This window comes from Loxodonta africana, chromosome 2 (genome assembly GCF_030014295.1).
Source record: "Loxodonta africana isolate mLoxAfr1 chromosome 2, mLoxAfr1.hap2, whole genome shotgun sequence".
NCBI classification, from domain to species: domain Eukaryota; kingdom Metazoa; phylum Chordata; class Mammalia; order Proboscidea; family Elephantidae; genus Loxodonta; species Loxodonta africana.
In genome coordinates this window covers 176745295-176759711 of record NC_087343.1, presented here as the reverse complement: position 1 = coordinate 176759711, position 14417 = coordinate 176745295, and the positions used below count along the sequence as shown (strand labels likewise).

At 43.3% G+C, this 14417-nt stretch overlaps 2 long non-coding RNA genes across 4 annotated transcripts in view; both read right to left on the bottom strand.

The window, feature by feature from the left end:
• LOC135229446 (uncharacterized) overlaps positions 1 to 14417 on the bottom strand; it is a 111440-nt gene that overhangs the window by 73314 nt on the left and 23709 nt on the right. The gene's annotated exons all lie outside the window — the stretch shown is intronic.
• On the bottom strand, positions 1489 to 14414 carry LOC111751299 (uncharacterized). The gene is made up of 2 exons (XR_002786385.2): positions 5315 to 14414; positions 1489 to 4416 (listed from the first exon to the last, which is right to left on the bottom strand). It is a non-coding gene; the product is annotated as an uncharacterized LOC111751299 (long non-coding RNA).

The following is a 14417-nucleotide window of genomic DNA, read 5'->3' as shown; positions in this document are numbered from 1 at the left end:
ACTGAGACAAGAGCTTTACTACCAGAAACATCAGCCCAAAAAGCTGAGCTAACAGCCTTGGTGCGTACCGTAAGAGAAAAGAAGGGGTTTTTCTTATGAAGAATGATGACAGTTATAAAAATAGTCACACACTATGGCAAGGACACCCTTCTAAGACTATTGTCTAAATGTGTAAAAAGGAAAAGGGCTGTTAAAAGAAATAATTCCCCAATTTAGACTACTGAGGTCTTTCCATGACAGTAGACACCGAAGTGTCTAGAGCCTGGACCAGGAGAATAGTACTACTCATTTTCAGCCCCTGCCTGTTTAAGCTTTTAGTCAGGCCAAGCTCCTGGTCATGCAAGGCTACCAACTGATTCCCCAAGAAAGGGGTCCCAATGGTGCCAGGTAGCGAGAGACTTCTACTCAGTTAGGCAGAAATAACACCCCAGTCCAGCATGAAGAAGTTACAGAAGCAGAGACCTCCATCCACATTCCCATAAAGATTTATGGGGTTGAAGTCTGTCAGGGAGGTATAAGGCAGGGAGCAAAGGCCCTGAGATTGGAGGGTGCCTGTTTGAGAAATAGCGAAGACACTGGTGTGGTTAGAGGAGAAGCAAGTAAAGGGGAAATAGACTATACTATCAGGGATTTTTTTTATCAGGGAAGCAATAGGGGGTTGTGTGTGGAACCTAGAGACTTACTAAGACAAGGAACAGAGGGGCCCCCAAATCTGCACACAAAGTAACAAGAAATGGGCCAGGGTGCAGAAACAAAGCCATTCCCCAGAACAATGGGGCAAGGTATCTAAAAATAGCCTGCAAACTTCTTTAAGGTTGCCTTTCAGAAGTAGCTGGAGAAAACCAGGCACAGGGACATGCGCAGAACATCCACCTGTGACTGCTGTGTGACCTTCCACCAGGGGCAGTGAGGGGCTATAGCCCCAGCCAGGGAATCGAACCCGGGGAGCAAGAGACTGCGCAGGCGCGATACCCCATAAGTCCTGCTACGAATCCCAGAGGCCTCTGGGACAGGAGCCATCTTGGAAAGCTGCTGCGTGGGCGCCTTAGTTAACATATCCCCACCTGTGCCTATGAATAAACATGAGGTCTTTTCCCCCTGCCCAAGAACTTTTAAAAACTCGGGCCAGTCTTTTATTCGGTGAGATAAGGGTAAGCTTTGCTCTAGGCCCTTATTTCTGCTTGCAAGCGTCTTCAGTAAAGCTTTGCTCATGTGGAAAACTACGTGCCTTACCTGCTCATTCTTGACCAGTGAGAGGCAAGAGCCTTATTTCAGTAACGCCCACACGAGAGATTATCTGGGACTTAAGAGCATTTGGAGCTTCTTGTCAGATATCTGGAAACCCTGGTGGTGTAGTGGTTAAAAGCCACAACTGCTAATGGAAAGGTCAGCAGTACGAATCCACCAGGCGCCCTTTGGAAACTCTACGGGGCAATTCTACTCTGTCCTATACAGGGTCGCTATGAGCCGGAATTGCCTTGATGGAAGTTTGGTTTTTTTTTTTTTTTTTTGAGTCAGATTTCTGGATTTCTTCAGGTGTCCAGGGCTGAACACACTGCTGTCTGGTCTCAGCTGTGTTTCACCAAAGCTCTATGTGTGGAATGAGTCACTGGCAAAATGCACAGTCTGATAAGCAAAGGGCGGAAGTGGGCAGAGTGTGAGAGGGACTGGTGAGGTCCTTGATTTGATAAGTACAGCCTGAGGATACACTCATGCTAGGGGGTTTCATGGGAACCAAGGACGCTTTTGCATCTGCTTCTGAAAAAAAGTGTTTATACTTTTTTAGTTGACATTATTTTATGAAATCGTCCCCATTTTCGTGACAAGGCTTGGTGTGAGGTTCACTATGATCGTGCACACAAAGCCCTGAGCGGAATGCCCAGCACAGTGCACTCAGTAAATGTCAGTGTCACTGAGAGGACAAGGTGAGGATCAATGTACTGCAGGGTCTCCCACCTTGTGCCTGCCTCCCCTCTCTGGACCAAAGCACACTTTCATTCTTTAGACTACCGTCAAAAAATAACACAAGATAATGTTAAACAGGCAAGGCTGACTTTATAAAAAAAATTATTGCAAGAAGGAGGGGAAGGACTATCGTAAGCGGGGGGGGGCAAGAACACTGTGTGGTGGAGGGGGAAAGCCATTGCAATGGGGCATGAAACAGACCCAAGTCTGAGTTCAACTCCCTGGAATTAAGGCTTGCAAGATTTTTAAAAGCTGGTGTGGGCTAGTGGACAAATAATGAAGAAAATCAAGAGGGGTTGATCACTGGGATGGGTGAGTGATTTAGAGTTTGTAATTAGGGCCAATTGACTCAGAATGCTTTCTTTTCTTGTAAGAAGGCCACCTGGATCCTGGGAGACCCAGAGAGGGAGAGGGAGATAAGGGTAGAAGGAGCCTGTCTAAAGTTTATTCAAGCAGAGGAGATCACGAAGACCATCTTGGTCAGTTCTTTGCAGTAAGCTGTTTTCCAGAACTCAAAAGAGGTTAAGGGGATTTCTTTAAGCATCACTCTTTTCCAGGATCATATGGCTTAGGTAAAATTCAACATCATCAGTATACAATGAGGTAGAAATTTCAGGACACCAAGAGACAGAAATGAATCAAAAATGAGTTTCCAAAAAACAAATCACATCCTTTATTCCCTATCAAACAAAAGCCAAATAAAGTCCAGATAGAACTTTCGCTGCCCTCAGCCCTCTGCCTAAATTAGATGGAAACTATCATCGTCTCAGCAGTCCTGAACCTCAGAACAGGCCTGGCTTACTTGGTGACAGAGAAGTACAACAAAAGAGCTTTACCCACAACAGGCAACAAACCATTCCAGAAAATGGAACCCAACCAGGTACTCTCGAGTCGACTCTGACTCATGGCGACCCCATGTGTGTCAGGAGAACTGTGCTCCATAGGGTTTTTAATGGCTGATTTTTCTAAAGTAGATCACCAGACCTTTCTTCCAGGGCACCTCTGGGTAGACTTGAACCTCCAACCTTTCAGTTAGCAACTGAGAATTTTACTGTGTGTACCACTCAGGGACTCTCCAGCAAAAGAAGGGGGGTATTCAAAAGCTTTGTACTACTTTTCCCTGGGAGAGACTGAGGATGATGATAAAATCTAATTACAACCGCTTTTCCTTGTTCATGTGACCCTGATACTCCCCAGCATGTTTTCTCCTTTTTCAAAATGGGCAACTGAGAGCTTGACGTAACTAACACCATGATGAACCTATAAGTTGTTCTTCCTCTGCCTGCCTCCTTCACATACCTCTGTTAATGACTTTGTTTTGACCGAAATGACTTTGTTTTAAACTGATGCAAATAACCTTTTGTTCTTTCCAACCACCTGTGGCATACAACCCCCACAGGAAAATCAGAGCCCAGGTATCTGGTATGTGTATCTTTAGCCTAATAAAGAGATGTCTGACAGGTATCTTTTGTCACTACCCTGTAATGAATAACTCCTCTTGAGCATACATCTGGCCAAGTAACTACAAAGACACTTCTAACTTCTGTAAAAGTCTATATAAACTAAAGTAAAATTGCTTTCTGGGACTCCAGAGAGACAGCCTGTGTTACTGCCAGTCCTGGTGATGTATTCATCTCCAGAATAAACCTTCTCACTCTTTCTGACTTGGAGTACATTTTATTGGCTCGACTGCTCCGGGGCACGGACCCTAATCCCCGAATCGGCTAACATTTGGAATACGAGGGCGCTATTAAGCCCTAATTGTTTATAGTGGGGAAGGAAGCAGAGATTCAAATAAGCGGAGAGGAGGCCCATAAGTCATGGTGTACCCATGTTTTTCCTCCTCTTTCACCACAGATGTGTGGACTATCTTTAAAAAAAAAAAAAAAAGACCAGTAACCTCGGCAGTGATAAAAAATAATTGCACATCTACTAATTCTGTCTGAACCCATGAAGAAGGAAAAAAATCATTGCATAGCAGTGCCAGATGTCTCAAGTCTCATTACAGTGATTTTTCCCAGGAGTCTCCTAAAACAGCATGTACAGCACTCAGAAGAGTACCTGGGTCATCGTAAGCAATCAATACAGGTAAACTAGTAGTAGCAGCAGCAGTAGGAAGTGACTTGCTGAAATCATTCATTCAGCTAGAACTAAGGTCTTCAAGCAATTAAATGAGTGCTTTTCCCCTGAACCCATGCTACCTATTCATTCACAGCCCGAGACTTTGCCCTTCTCTTTCTAGTCTTCCATGTTCTTCAGCAGGCCTTGGATCTGTTCTCTCAGGGTCCCTCAGGTCCGTGATGACAGAGATATCCCAGCTGAAGAACTGAACTTCACAGGTCTGACACTGAGACGACCCATGGAATTCAGTTCTCAAAGCTGAGGATACACATAGGTTTTTCCAGAGACAGCACAAAGCCACCTCCTCGTGTCTTGCAGCCTGTCCCAGCCCTGCAATATACAAGAGAGAAATGTCTGATGAATCCAGAGCAGCTGCTTCCCCGACCAGATCTAGTCCTGGCACTCCTAAGTCGTAAGCATCTCACGCCAGGTAAAACAAACACATTTCATCTTTTGACAGATTCAGCCATTCAGTAGTGGCTACCTGGACTGCTGAGCTTGGAAGGATTTTGAGGTAGCATCTAGGCATATCTGGAGGCATAGCGATTGGAGAACAGACTTTGGAGTTAAGCTGCCAGCGTTCTAATCCCAGTGCCACCCCAGCCAGCTGAGTGATCCTGGGCAAGTGAATGACCTCTCTGACCCACAGTTTCTTCCTCTGCACTATGACGCTATTAAGAGAAAGAGACCTACATCACTGAGTTGTGGAGAGTAATTTATGTTGAGCACAGTGCCTGGCATGCAATAAAGACCCATTAAATATTAGTTTTTATATCAGAACCAGGAAAAAAATGTCATGATAGATTAACAAAGCTGGCCAGTATTGCAGAGAAAGCAGTTGCCGTATCTTTCCATGTCTGCTTAAACTTACATCTGCATATATCCATCGCTGGGCTACACTCATGCCTTTCATTCCTTCTGTGCCATGCCAGGCTTCGTGCTCCCACTCATCCATGGGCCTAAGCCAAAACTCTGGGCATTTTTTTTATTCTGGCTGCATCCACACAGTAGTGATTACTACAGAATGTCTTATATTGCTGTCTTGCAGCATCAATTCCATTTGCCCAAAACCTTCCACTAGGCACTTGCTTTCCTCGAGTGGCACGTAATCGTTTCTCCACCACCCTCAACACAACATGCCCTTTTATACTTAGAATATCATGTAAAATACAATAGAAATATCAGCATTTGAGGGTCTCCACTTGTGTATCTCTTAAGTGAGCCTTACCTCCCATTTTTGCATGAAGATATGGAAAGGGGAAAAGTGATGCTCTCATCTCAAATTGCTCCAAATTAGGTGACACTGAGGTAGGAAGGCCAGCAGCACAGAAATCTAATGGGAAGGGGGAACCAAGTGATAGAATAACCACCCCTTTCCAAGTGTCAATTGCATGCCAGACCCAAGCAGGCACCTGACATGCAAATCTCACTTCGCCCTCACAAAGACCTAGAGGGGAGACAATACTGTTGTCCCCATTTGACCAAAAATATATACATAAATTAAAAAATAAGAAGGAGGAAAAGTTAATCAACTAAAACACTCACCCAAGCACATACAACTCGGACGTTTAACCATTCTGCTTCAATACCTACTTCTTAGACAAATTAAAAAAAAAAAGTTTCTTCCCCCAAAGGAATTTAAAGACTAAATAAGGTAGCAAGGTATGCAGCTGAAAAATATGTAACCATAGAAGGCAACTTATAAAATGTACTAAGCCTGACATGAACAAGTGCAGCAGCTGAAGACATCACTGGAGGTTTGGCGCCTGGGAAGGTGTGCTCCTCCCACTGTTGACCCTGTCTCCATAAATGGAAGCACCACTCACCCAGAGGCCCTGGCTAAAACCTTGACTCTTCTTTCTTTCACACTGAAAGACAGACCTCATTCAAGGCATAAAGTTCAGCTGGGGAAATTCCATGGGACCCCACCCCTCAACCCCCACCCCACCCCCCAACCCTCTGCTCAGCTGCAGAGGAGCACATCCTGTCATGCTGTGTGTGGTGACTACCAGTATTTTTCTAAGTCAGGTTATCAGCTTTTGTTTTACCCTCGTCTTATTTTGCATCCCAACCCCTGCTGCCGTTCCTGATGCTTAAATTTATTTTTGCTCTGCTTTTATTTCCCAGGGATGCTTTAAAACCCAGAGAGGTCCCCGTCATTCATGCATACATGCATTCTTTCGTTCATTCAACAAACCTTTGTTGAGTTCCTATGTGTGCCAGGCTCTGGATATAAAAATATGGCCATTGCCTAAACTCTGCCCTCTAGAAGCTTACAGACTCACAAAGGTAGACAAATGGGACATTTCAATCCCACACACTAAGTGCCCTAGTCTGGGGAGACACAAAGTGCTTTCAAAGGACAGCTGTCCCAGACCCGTAGAATCTCTCCATCCACAACCAATCATTCGACACTGGTTATGGAGCACCTACTATGTGCCCCGCCCTGTTCTAGGTGCTAGGGATACAGCACAGAGCAAGACAGACATGGTCCTTGCCCATATCCTCGTAGGGATGGTGATATAACAGGAGAGACTGAGATATCATCAGTAATTGTACAAACAAGTGAGTTCAAATGTGATAAGGCCACCACTGGAAAGGTACAAGATCCTATGAAGCACCTGGGCATTAGGAGGAAATGACATTTAAGGAGAAATCCTGAAGAATGAGTAGGCTTTGGCCTGGTAAGGAGCAGGCAAAAAGGAGTCTCAGGCAGAGGAAATAGAATGTTCAAATGCTAAGATAGAATGGGACCAGGCACGCTAGCAGGAACTAAAAGGGGGTTTGTACTGGACTGAAGAGTGTCGCCCCAAAATCATATCCTATTCAGAGCCTCAGAATATGACCTTATTTGGAAACAGGGTTGTTGCTGATGTAATTAAGATGAGGTGGGCTCTTAATCCAATGTAACTAATGTCTTTATTTAAAAAAATTAGAAAAGACGCAAACAGAGACGCACACAGGGAGAAGGCCATGTGATGACAGAGGTGAAGACTGAGGTGATACATCTACAAGCCAAGGATCCCCGGCAACATTAGAAGCTAAGGGAACAGCACAAAACAGATTCTGCCCCAGAGCCTTCAGACAGAACAGGGCCCTGCCAACACCTTGACTTTGAGTTCCTATCTCCAACAAATAAATTTCTGTTATTTTAAGCCACACAGTTTGTGATCATTTGTTACAGCAGCTCAAAGAAATCAGTATAGGGCCCCTCTGCTAGGGCGGATAACTGAGAAGACTGAGAATGGCATGTTTTAAGACAGGCCTAGACAGACTCCTAAGACAGAGGAAACAGGGAAGGGGTATGATCCAGAATGCATTTTTTAAAAATATTGTGGCTGGGTGTGGAGGAGAGCAAGAAATAGCCCTGGGATATCCATCATCTAACCACGCAATTTAACATTTGCTCCCAGGGGGGCTTGCATCCATCAATTGTGAAACTGAAATTCTCAAAAACAGGGATGATATTTTCGACCTTTTACCCTTCTCCCCACACCATTAGTGCCTTCCCCATGGTGGACAATTAGAAAACATTTCTTGATTATTTTGTGATGACAAATTCTAGGTTTTTACTATGATTAACAACTTCTTGCCTCTGCCCTCTGAAAGATCCCCTCTGGCCCCCGATCACTTTCCTACCCTCTCCTCCCTACAAGCTCCCTGAACAGTCACCATATGGCACAGAAAGTCCAGAGCCAGAGGCCACGAGGATCTGTACGGAGAACCTCTGCAGCCACCACAGTCCACGCCCCACCTCCCACGGCGCCCAGTCAGTCACCCAGACCCTCCAGTCTCCAGGCCCCTAAAGTCTACATCTCAAATGAGGCAACTGCTTGCTCATATGCGACTGAAACACCCAGGTCAAGATGAAGTTAAACTGCACAGCTGGAACCGCTTCTCAGCCAGAAAGGAGAACAAGGCAGAGCAGCTCAGCAGTGTAATTGCCTCCCATTTACCAGCTCTTACTCTGCACTAGGAGCTGTTTTGTCAACTTCATGAGATTTGTATTCAGAACACACGAAAACAAGAACAATGGGAAGGCCTTTAAACCACTGACCATTTACATTCATCAACACTACTGCTTCTCCCCATTCTTAGCATGTCCCCAGAGCAGAGCCCAGGAAAACTGTGGTTGAATTAAATCAATAAAAAGCTGAATTTTAAAACTGAGCTCAGTTGTATAACTGTTGGGCAAGTGTATAACTTGTCCTATGAAAAGCAAACCTCAAAGAAATCCACACCAAATTTGATCACGGTGCATGATGCTAGAGGAGCTATTTGTTTTTATTTCTAAAATTCACTTCCTTTTATGTTTTTCCCACCATTTGAGGGAAAAGTAAAAACTAACCCAAAAGTTGATATAAATAAGATTTTGCCAAAAAAAAAAAAAGTTACCGGGGTACTTCTTTCAAAGCTAAATTAATTCCAATCTAACAGTTTACTCCCAAAAGGTATAAAGGAGATCGATCCAAATTATTGTATATGCTCACTATAAACAAAATTAAAAAAGAAAATTGAGTGGTAATAGGGAACTCAAGGCCGAGAAGGGAATAATAACATGTCATGGTGTTGGCAACCAATGTCACAAAACAATACGTGTATTAATTGTTTAATGAGAAACTAATTTGCTCTGTAAACTCTCATCTAAAGTGTGATAAAAAAAAAAAATCTATATAGTGAAAAAAAAATTGAGGTTGTCAAAGATTTCATTCTACTTAGATCCACAATCAACGCCCATGGAAGCAGCAAGTCAAGAAATCAAACAGCATTATTACATTGGGCAAATCTGTGACAAAAGACCTCTTTTAAATTGTAAAAGCAAAGATATCACTTTGAGGACTAAGGTGCACCTGACCCAAGCCATGATATTTTCAATTACTTCATATGCATGTGAAAGCTGGACAATAAAAAAGGATGACAGGAGAGTCTTTTATAGAGCACTTTAATTTTTTTTTGAGTTTGGATAATTATCTCATTGGGATCCCTACCTGTAGCCCAAGAGGCATAGAAATGTTAAAAAAAAAAAAAAAGCAGGGTCCACACCTTTGCCAATAGCAAGAAACTACAGGGCTAATCCTCAGCAATGAACTTCGACAGCCCTTTGTACAAAACAAAATCCCCTTCTAACTACCAGGTGAGTTCTTGCAAGAAGACAGACTTGATGAAGCACACCTCACCAAACAAATATCACAGCAGCCCATGCACCCGGTACCCAGCACCTCAGGGTGCCCTGTAAGACAGGGACTCAGGGCCTGACACAAACAGGCTTAAAGTCTGCAAAAACCATGTCAAGGCATGACTCACTATGAGTAGGTGAGACTTTTCTCTCTGGTCTTGCAGACTGTGCATTTCAAACTTGGTCATTGTTTCTTATTTTGTAATTAAAAAAAATTTTTTTTTGAAGCTCCACATAGGTTTCTAACGGTCTTCACTGCCTCTGCCAGTGTGTTGTGGCCCTGCCTGTATTCAGGCTCCATTCACTTTGTAGTTATTGAATTACCAGACTGTGGGTAGTAGTCATTTCATTAGGGTCACCATCTCCTGAAAGGCTCCTCTTACTCCCTTCCCTACGTTCACAGTCCTCAGTGTTCATCTCTGCCCAAAGATTACTCTCTCTCCCATCTCCAGGGGTGAGCTTTTCCGAGGCAGATAATGTATTTTACCTCAGTGCACCCCCAGCCCTTAGCATAATGTCTCACACTGGCTCACAATGGCTCACGGAAAGAATACAAACATTCACCAAAAGCTGAATAATTATAATAATAGCTATTATCCTAACGGCTGAGATTTATTGAGTGCTAACTATGCACCAACCATTGGTCTAAATGAATTCTCACTTAAAATGCACAGTGAAGCTATGAGATAGGTACTATTATTAACATTATTTTATTATTAAAAAAATTTTTTTTTTTTTTTTTTTTATTATAGATGGGCAAAAATGAGGCTTGGAAAGGTTAAGTGACTTGCCGAAGACCACGTAACTAGCAGGGTAGGGAACTGGGATTTCAATCTCATTATTCCGACTCCAGAACCAGGCTTCTAACCACTCTGCTGCACTGGCTGAATGAATTACCAAAGTCATCCAGGCCCCTGGGTGGTGCAAACAATAAACACACTCTGCTACTAACCAAAAGGTTGAAGGTTCATATCCACTCAGAGGCACCTCGGAAGAAAGGCCTGGAGATCTACTTTCAAAAAATCAGCCACTGAAAACCCTATGGAGCACAAGTCTACTCTGACATACATGGGGTCACAATGAGTTGGAACGGGTTTTTGGTTTACAAAGATTGCCAAGCTAATGAGACTTACCTGCCCTATAGCATGTGCTGCCCAAGACCAGGGCACTCCCTTCTCCTCTTTAAACCAGGGCCCTCATCCCTTTAAACCAACCCTCCATCATCAGCCAGGTCTTCTTACACACTAGAAATAACCATCCCTCCTAAAGGGGCTCTTGGGCAAACTTAATAGCAGACATAATGGTCTTACAAAATCTGCTGCTACAAAAGGCAAAAAAAGAATTTTTTTCTCTTTCTGAGCGACTAAGTAACATGAATTGCGGGAGGACGAGTCTTCCATCCATTGCAAGATGATGGTGTGTTTTAATGGTAAATGAACACAGCATTCCCAAAGCCATCAAGTTAATGAATCAAGGAAATCCTCAGTCTTCTCCTTATCCTAGATTTCTGTCTTCCCCACTGTCATTACCGTCTTGCTTCAAAAATCATTTCTGGGCCTTTCTGCTGCTCCACAGAGCTGGATTGTCACTTTAAAGCCTGTTAACTAACTGGAATTGCTGTTTTGTAGCTGCAAATAAAATTCACACGAGCGCCGATGAGTTTATCATGAGAGCTAATTAATTAGCCGTTATGGAGGCCTGAACAACTCTGTCTCCGAAGTACAGACAGAATGTTCCTTAGAAGCAAGGATAGTAAGACTTCATCTCACTCTCTTTGGACACTCTATCAGGAGGGACTAGTCCCTCGAGGACTTCATGCTTGGTAAAGTAAAAAGGGTCAGCAAAAAAGAGGAAGACCCTCAATGAGATGGATTGACACAGTGCTCAAACATAGCAATGATTGTGAGGATGGTGCAGGACCGGGCAGTGTTTCATTCTGTTGTGCATAGGGTTGCTATGAGTCGGAAGCGATGGCACCTAACAACAACAACAGTGGAGGCCTGAAAATAGAGTTCCATTTCATTAACAAAGACATATAATTTTTTGGTGAACATTGTTCAGGTTTAAAAACACTTGCTCCTTGGTGGGGAAGGCAGGGAGGTGGAGGGAAAATGGGAAGTCTGTGTTGATTAGGAGATTGAAAATAAAGAATATTTAAAATATTAACAGCTAACATTGAGTTCGAGTCTGTCCTACTAGGGCCCCCTCTGAGTTGAGTCCTCACAACAATCCTAGGAGATGGGCACCATTTTTATTTGTACTCTGTACGGGAGGAAACCAGAGCACACGACTATTGAATCCTGGAGCCACATTCATACTCTGACTCCAGAGCAGTGGGTCGAAACCAGGGACAATTTTGCCCCCCCATGACACATCTGGCAATGTCTGGAGACATTTTTGATTGTCATGAGTGGGGTGATGCTACTGGTATCTAGTGCTAAACATCCTATAATGTACAAGATGGCCCCCGCAACAAAGAATTATTCAGCCCCAATCTCAATGGTGCTGAGGATGGGAAATTCTGCTCCAGAGCCTCATCCTTACTATTGTGCCCCAGGCTTGGCTCAGAGGAAAGGGCATTCCATATATAAAATGAGAAATTTATGATCACCCACCACTACCCACTGCTGTTGAGTCGATTCTGAGTCACAGCGACCCTACAGGACAGAGCAGAACCGCCCCAGGTGGAAATACGAAAGCAGACTGCCACGTATTTTTCCCACGGAGCAGCTGGTGGGTTAGAACTGCTGACCTTTTGGTTAGCAGCCAAGTGCTTAACCATTGCGCCATGAGGGCTCCTATAATCCATGACCACACCCCTCCCTATTCACTAGCTGTGTGATCTCAGCAGCAACAATATCCATAAGCCAGGGTTGATAACACTTTACTTGCCTGAAGAGAAGTTAGACTTGACCTCTTAAAGCCCTTTGAGACCTCAAGTTCCCTGTCAAAAACTATGAACTCTCTAGAAATAATAATACAGGTATCATTAAAAATGGCAAAGAGAGCAATAGCATACAAGTGAGATTCTAGAAAGACATCTGTATACATGTGGAAATTTAGTCCCGGGTAAAAATATCCTTTCAAAGCAGAGAAACTACTCAAAAAACAGCAGATTGGGTTATATAGGAGCTGTCTGTACTATCCATGCCACTTTGCTATAAATCTAAAACTATTCTGAATAAAGTTTATTTAAAGAAAAAAACAGGGAAAAATTGGTATGAGCCAGAAGCAACTCAACGGCAACTGGTGTTCTTTTTGTTTTGGTTTAATTTTTATAGAAGAAAAAAATGTCAGATCACTGTCTCACACCATACACAAAAACACGCTGCAGATGGATGAAAGAACTAAATGCAAATAAACAATGTAACAACAACAAAAAAACCTATAAAAGTTTAAGTTGTCATACAGACAACTCCAAGTGTGCAGCCTAGAACTGTGCCCCATAGGGATTTCAACATCTGATTTTTCGGAAGTAGATCACCAGGCCTTTCTTCCGAGGTGTCTGGGTGGACTCGAACCTCTAACCTTTCAGTTAGCAGCCCAGGTGTTAACCATTTGCACCACCCAGAGACTTCGAATATATCTATATAATCTTCACTTGGGAAAGATCTTTCTAAACAAGGCACAAAAAACATTAAGACTGAAAGATTTGAGACTACCTATCTGGCAATGCAATTGTGCACTGAAGAGGAAAGGAACACCAATTCAGTAAAAAAAAAAAAATCAGACATGGATGAACCTTGAAAACATGCTGAGCAAAAATAAGTCAGGCAAAAAAGGACAAATATCGTATGACCCACCTATGTGAAATACCTAGAACAGGCATATGTATAGAGACCAAAGTTCATTAGTGGTTACCAGGAGTGGGACAGAGGGAGGAGGGGGAGGCATTAGGGGGCTCTGATTTTCTGCTAAGTGTGATGGAAAAATTTGGAAATAGTGGTGATGGCTGCATATGATGAATGTAATTAATGTAAAAAATGTTGAAGTGGCAAAATGTTTTGTTATATATATTTTTACCGTAATAAAAGAATCTTTTTTTTTTTTTTTTTTCTCGCAGCTTTCCTCTGGGAGAAATTTCTCAGCCAAAGCTTTGGAATCTTGGATACAGAAGTCAAAGGGAAGGCTCTTTGGGCAGACTCCCATAGGCCTACTTCTCTAAATTAGCTTTAGATTTAGAAAGGAAAATTCTCCTTCTTTCTCTGTACCTGGTGTCAAGGGATTACAGGAAGTCTCTAGCAATTTGGTAGAATGTTATTGGTGCACAGGGATAATCCTAGAGCCTAAATCTGGGCTTCAGCAGGATGCTGGGCTCTTGCTATCTTAATGTCTGAGCTGATCTGGGTAGCGATTCCTCCTGGGAGCAGCTGGTAACAACAATGGTAGCCAGAGGACTGCTGGCTCCCACCAAAATAGTGGCACTGCATGACCCACCCAAGTACCCCAGGAGACAAAACTAGAGAATGTTTCTCAGCTCCACACCCAAAACTCTGGAATTAGCTTACCCTGAGATGTACAGAAGGAACTTTGTGGTACAGTGGTTTAAGCCCTTGGTTAAAGGTCAGCAGTTCTAACCCAGCGGCCGCTCTGTGGAGAAAGATTTACAACCTTGGAAACCCTATGGGACAGTTCTACTCTGCCTATAGGGTCACTATGAGTCAGAATGGCAACGGATTTGGTTTTGGGTTGGTTGTAGGTTATAGGTCTGAATCGACTCAACGGTACCCAACAACAACATAGGTTCTAAATCACTTCCTGACCCCACCCTACCCCACCCTGAAAACAACAAAAGGTTAAAAATATCTTCCTTTTGGAAATGGAGCCACACCTTAACTAAAACCCTGGAAACATCTCCAAGCCGCTGACATTTTTATATTTACAGACCATGACAAAAAGTCTCACCTACTTTAATATCATTCAGTATGCCTTAAACATCTTGATTATATCTTTAATGTCCCATTTATTCTGCAATAACCCACTGTACAAAAGCCTGCTGCCTCTAAAATGGAAGATAATAAATCAGCATACAAGGATTATTTCTCCCAGCTCATACCCACAGAGAGCTCCTAAAACGTCCTTGTATCTTTCCCAATTCAGCCGCTGTCCCCCGCGCCCCCTCCTCATTTTGCTATGTCCTCCTGCCCACCCGGCC